This window comes from Coturnix japonica, chromosome 7 (assembly GCF_001577835.2).
Source record: "Coturnix japonica isolate 7356 chromosome 7, Coturnix japonica 2.1, whole genome shotgun sequence".
In the NCBI taxonomy this organism is placed as follows: Eukaryota; Metazoa; Chordata; class Aves; order Galliformes; family Phasianidae; genus Coturnix; species Coturnix japonica.
In genome coordinates, this window is record NC_029522.1 from 32,232,920 (window position 1) to 32,238,919 (window position 6,000).

The 6,000-nt window shown below is 40.9% G+C and overlaps 1 long non-coding RNA gene across 1 annotated transcript in view; it reads right to left on the reverse strand.

The window, feature by feature from the left end:
* LOC116653703 overlaps window positions 1–6,000 on the reverse strand; it is a 49,269-nt gene that overhangs the window by 14,366 nt on the left and 28,903 nt on the right. Inside the window, exon 3 of the long non-coding RNA XR_004308080.1 lies at window positions 4,537–4,712. This is a non-coding gene — a long non-coding RNA (uncharacterized LOC116653703). The remainder of the gene's footprint in view (window positions 1–4,536; window positions 4,713–6,000) is intronic.

Genomic DNA, 6,000 nt, shown 5'->3' on the forward strand with positions numbered 1-6,000 from the left:
TTGCTGTAGTTAACAGTTTACTGTTTCAAACAAAACAAGAGATGCAACAAAAACAAATACGCAGAAAAGATCTGACACACAACAGTTTGGTAGGAAACAAATGGTGTGATTGATGCAGCCATTTTACCAGATTATTCTAAGGAGCAACTGAAACCTCTTCTTCACCCACCACAACTAAATGCAATGCGGTTGAATTAACCATGCACATGACTGTACTCAGCATGGACCGCAAAAGCACATGATGGCAATTAATTAAGAATCTAAAGTCTATAATTCCTCTTTAGTTTAATTTCTCCTTTTGTTTTTGGCAGTTGTTTCTTTTGTTGGTTTTTGTTGTTAATTTGGAATTTCAGAGAACACTTGAGATTCACCTCTTATCCACAAGACTGTATATTGCACTTGATCTGCGTCACGATTCTGCTGATAAACCTCAGCCTTCACCAAATAACACAGTTCTGCTTCTACGTCTATTTGATTAGACAGTTCCTGCTGAATGAATGCTAATTAATAAAAAACTAGGGAGGACACTCATAAAGACATTGCTCAATGATAAAACTGAAATTGCAACCAGAAGCAACTCCCTACAAATGCTTTATGCTCATAAACCCACCATCCTACAAAGACCATTCTTACAAGCTCACTTGGTGTCTGAGCAGTAGAGCTGTGCTCTTCCTATCCATGAGTTTCCTACTCCACCCAATGAGCCAAATGGACTTTGCCATCACTTTCCCTGCTGAGATCTTCTGAACTTATTCTCATTCTTTGCACAGATGTTCCAATCTGACCACATAGGACAGTAGCCATGTAAAAGTGTATCTAAGTGTCCTTCACACTCACTCTTTGAATGCTTTTTTTCTAGAAAATGGCCCATGCAGCCTAACAACATAGCCAAGGGCCAAAACATCAGTTTTCACCTAGGATATAACATTGCTTGGGATATTTCATCAAGAATGCTGTTTTCCCTCAGATCAAAAGACTTCTTTGAAAAGTAAAAACAGAATAAAAAACTAAGATCACTACTAATGCGTAACCCATATTTAAGTAAAGCAAAGTAGCAGAGAAGAAAAGGCCTTTATTGCTAGCACAATAGAAAATTAAACATCAAACTTTAAAGAAATTGGACCATTCATTTTTGCAGCTCCAAAGGAGTTTATTATTTCACTATTTCATCTCACCTTGTGTCATTAAAACATAGGACATAAGTAGTAAAACACAAAGTAAATATGCACATATCTTTACACCATGTAGCGTAGCTATAAATCTTACTCTTTGATAACAGCTGTACTATAGCAATCATTTGAGTAGTGCAGCTGCCACAACAATATCAAATTTTATAGTTAAAAAGCAGTCAAAACTTTAATGGCACAGTGGAGGTAGATATATATTGTGCTATAAATAAACATTATCTAATGAAGAAATGAAACATGTTTATTTTTCCTTGACATATCGTTCAATATCATATATCTTTGCTCCTGCAAGCTGCTATAATAGCAGCCATTATACTTGAGCATGTATAACAACAAAGTCTGTAGCTGTACTAATTATATTGGATTTAAATGAGCAATGGAAGAACTTCAGACTGCATGGCCTTGCAAGCAAGACCTTCATTTCATCTAAGCTGTATCTTGAACTGTTATCAGAGTTAACATGTTCTGGCAGAGGTTCTGAAGTGGTTGGGAATGCAGTGAGAAACGAGTGGGTTTTCCCTTTAGATGACGACTTTTGCTCTGTTTGTCTGACATGGTGTAATCAATCCAGTGAGCAGGAGACCATGAGAACTGACAGACTGCTGAAGACAAGCAGTTACTGCCACACTATCCAAAGCCATAGAAAAAAACCCTTTGAAAGGATAGAGAGTCCAGAGGAGGCAGGCTTATGTCTGTCCCGACTCAATACATGCCTCAAATACAGTCTCCATGAATTGCCTTGGCCTTTGGGAGCACTAGGGTGGTCAGCTGAGCCTAGGGATTGAGACAAGTGATGACTGTGCTTCTGGAGATGTGCACTGCCCTACTGACTCCAGTGAATGACAGCACGGTCATGAGCTGCAGGTCTGTCCCTGTCATGCTAGGTATATATATATAGACACAACCTCAGAACAGAATGTAAGAGAGCAAATACCTCCATGACAGTACACCAAAAGAAGAGAAGGAGATGAACAAATATCCCACGTTCCTGCAACACCAGGGAGTTTGGCAAGCAAAATTCATCAGAACTGTTCTCTTAAAAGTCACCCCTGAGAAGCTGGGCTTGCACTCTTGACATCAGAGAAGCCACGCTCAAAGCACCTCTGTCAGACAGGAGATGACCACCCTGCCTGGAGCTCATCTCCCTGCTTGATGTGGGCACTCTGCAGGTGACACCCTGGTGAGAGTGCAATGATTAAATCCCCAACAAACAGCTTACTGCAGCTCAACCTGGTGAGCGCCCACCATCAGAGAACCTCAGGGTGCCTTCACTTGCCATTAGCAGTGCATTTATCTGAAAAACCCCATGAGATGCTATAAAATAAACCCAACAGCTGCTAGCAGAAGATGACAAATCTTAGATACCTTTTTGTCACGTTGCAACCTATACAACTCGCTCTATGTTTACAAACAAATTGCTACTGAAAAAATATTAAGTCCTGGCATTCAGAGAAGCTCTAGAAATTACTCACTCCCCTGGAATTCTGCATGACAAATTAAGACTATGCTTCAACTCCTAATAAATGTAGCTAGAGCAGAGTTTCATAAACATTCTTGAGATTTCTTCTGTAACAGCTTTATTTTGGCTCCCCACTTTTCCTGCTTAAACAAATGGGAAGGTTGGCTGATATTGTCAAAATACAGCACTTCTTGTGAACTAGGAGTCATTTATTAATGTAATTTATTGAGCCTGAACTGTAAAACATAAAATCATATTTCTGTAGGGAAGAAAAAAAAAAAAAACACCTTTATTACCCTAAGCTAAGATTATTTTCTTTTGGAAGACAAATTATTGCAATTGTGGATCCCGTAAGTAAGACAACGTGCTTCCAGAACTGGCCTTTCAGGGGCCAGCAGGGTAAGCTTTAATGAACCATGCAATGTCGGGTAAGAGCAGAACAGATGTTTGCACAATCATCAGGTAGGCCTTTGTTTATACAAATACAACCATGGTAGATAGTATCTAATACCTTTCTCATGGCTTAAAATAACCTTCCCACTAAAAACACAAACAGGCTTTTTCCCAGTTGCGAACATGCCTAAAATCTAATTAATACACAGCCCACTGCAAAACCAAACTGCTCGCAAAGGGTTGGACCTGTCATACAGCATCACCTCTTTCCTGACACAGTCTTAGCACAGTCTTAATCTCCTCCTCTGTCATTATATTGCAGTTTTTGCTCTAAAGGTTTCTGCACTAAAAAGTGGGAAGGTGAAGCCATAGTTCAATTCAATTTATTTTTATATTGCCTCTCACACAAAGTCTTTCGAAACGCTTTATAGAGAGAGATAAAATAATCATATAACACTTGCCAGAATTGAGCATGGTGACTTTCATATACTCAGGCAGGGTGTAGCTACTTACAAGGAATGGACTGGAGAAAAAAAAAAGGGGGACAAGCAGCAACAGAGAGTGATAAACACATATTTGTCCTATGCTGTAAAGCAACGAGGGAGGAGAAGGTATATCCAGGTGCAAGCCATGCAAAGCAAGGAGCAACCCACACACAGGGGCAGGCACAGAAGTTGTGGGGGCTTCATTATTGGGTCCAGAAAACCAGGACTCAAGCTGCCTGTTTTCTCGGACAAGGTTTTCCAGCCTCGCATTCCCAACATAACACTTCCCATCCACACCACACCTGAGGGTCAAAGCACTCACCCAGTTTATTCCAGTATAAACACAAGAGGAACTGGAGAAAGATGCTCCTAAAAGCGCCTCAAATATTAAACAAAGTGTGTGATAAATTCTATGGCTTATTCCTAAATCGCTGTTCTAAGTGGACATGGAAGTTTACTGCATCTCTGAGGCCTGTAGTTCCAGAAGCCGACACATAAAGAAGCCTGCTAAAAGAGCACTTCAGAAAATATTTGGACAACAGCTAATATTTCTTCCTACCTATCTTCACGCTTGTGCCTCCCAACACAAGCCACATCTTTATAATGCACAATAAGAAAACACAATATATAGTAACTCATTTTCTGACCTTTTAATATTTCTGTCATTGATTGTCAGAAGTGAGGACTGCTCTCTATCCTAAGGTGATGGATTATTTAATTAACTATTGACCTTTTCAGTATCGGATGTTGACAGTGAATGCACTCCTATGTAAGCTGCCTCCTCTGGATGCTGTTCAGCAATATGTCGTACATTCATTTGTCTTACAGTTTGTTTTTAAGCATAACATTTCTATTACGTTGACTCAAAAACAAGTCTTATACATAGTGAAGAATACTTTTATGATCAATCGCTTTGAATTTTCTTTTGAACGTTGGTTGTTCTAATGGTGGAATTTGTATGAATATTAACAGATTTAAGCCTTTTATAGATAAAATCATTGGTGCTGCTTACCTATTACTAAGGTCTCTGGCATGCTTTCAGGACAATTTCTTCTGCACAGAAAGGAAAATTGCTCATCATCTGTGCACATGGGTCAGGAGACATCCTCGCTCAGATTCTGCATCCCAGACTAAAAACTGCAGGAAGCGTATGATATTGCTGCTTGCCTTTGGGTCCGGCACCGACTCCTGCCAAGAACATGACATTTATGCTGAGCACCTTGAAAGACAAGCGTTTCACTACTTCCCTGCATGAGTGCCTTTCTTACACAACAGAGATTCAGGACTTTTTCACCTCCGAAAAAGAAAGGATCCAGAGCACTTTGCCAGAGCCCCAACATCCCAGGGCTGTACTCACAGCAATGGCACATTCAGCCACGCTCTTTTTACAAGCAAACAGGGTATTCTGCTCTGTGATCTTGTTGTTTCGATATAGGGTGTCTCATCTCCAGAAAGGCTGTTTACCACAAACCTTCATGCTCCCCTTGTATTTTTTTCCCCTGCAAAATTAGCAGCAGCCCACACAGCGGCAAACACTCCTACCCCTGACGGATGCAGTAAGTGGCTGCAACCAGAAGCTTTCCTGTCGCAGCAATCCTCTTCCCCCCATTGCCTAGCAGAGACCCTCCATATGTCATCAACAGACCAGACAGAGAAGTCCTAAGCCTGTTTTTTGGGGGATGTTAATACAAAATGATGATAGATAACTACTAAGCGGAGCAGCAGACAGACCCGGCGCCTCTGACAGCAGCTGCTCTTCCTTTGTCAGTGTCAATCGGCGCTGGCATCGCGGGGAACGAGCAAAAGTGACAAGAGAAGAGCGCACCAATTATGGATGAAGGGATACAATCTACTCCCACTGCTTGATGTGATTTATTCGACGGTCCTTCTGCATTTATAGAGCAGCAGATTGCGGCTGCTTATGAAGTGACAAATAGTGCTCAATGACATTGACTGACTGGCCTGATCAATTTAGCTTGGCTGAGAAGTAGCCATGAATCGCTGTCCCGGTTGAATGACGTACGTACCAACCCGGCTCCACTCGGCCAAGGCAAAAATCTCCAATGCTGTTTGGAAAACTGATAAAAGAAACGACTCCCTTCAAACAAATGGCACCACAGTCCCGTACAAGCAGTGAAAAATTGCAGCCTTTCCCATAGCTTTGCTTTGAAATGCATCTCACTTAAAGAATGTTTCGTCTTTGAGACAGCGTCAGCAGAACATTTTTATTCTCCTATAAGTTCCTGAATATTTGATATATTTTGCTGGAGAAGCAATGTATCTGACAGAAGGGAAAAATGTGGAGGTTTCCTTGCAGGAACCAACAAAGCAACTCTTCACGTTTTCTAGCAAAGTTGCCAACCGCCCTGATTTTACTGAGTCTTGAGTCATTGGAGTCATTTTTAAAGTCCTGGAATCTGGTGATGATGTAATTCAGCTTTTGCCTTAAAAATAAAGAAATAAAGAAAGAAAAGGG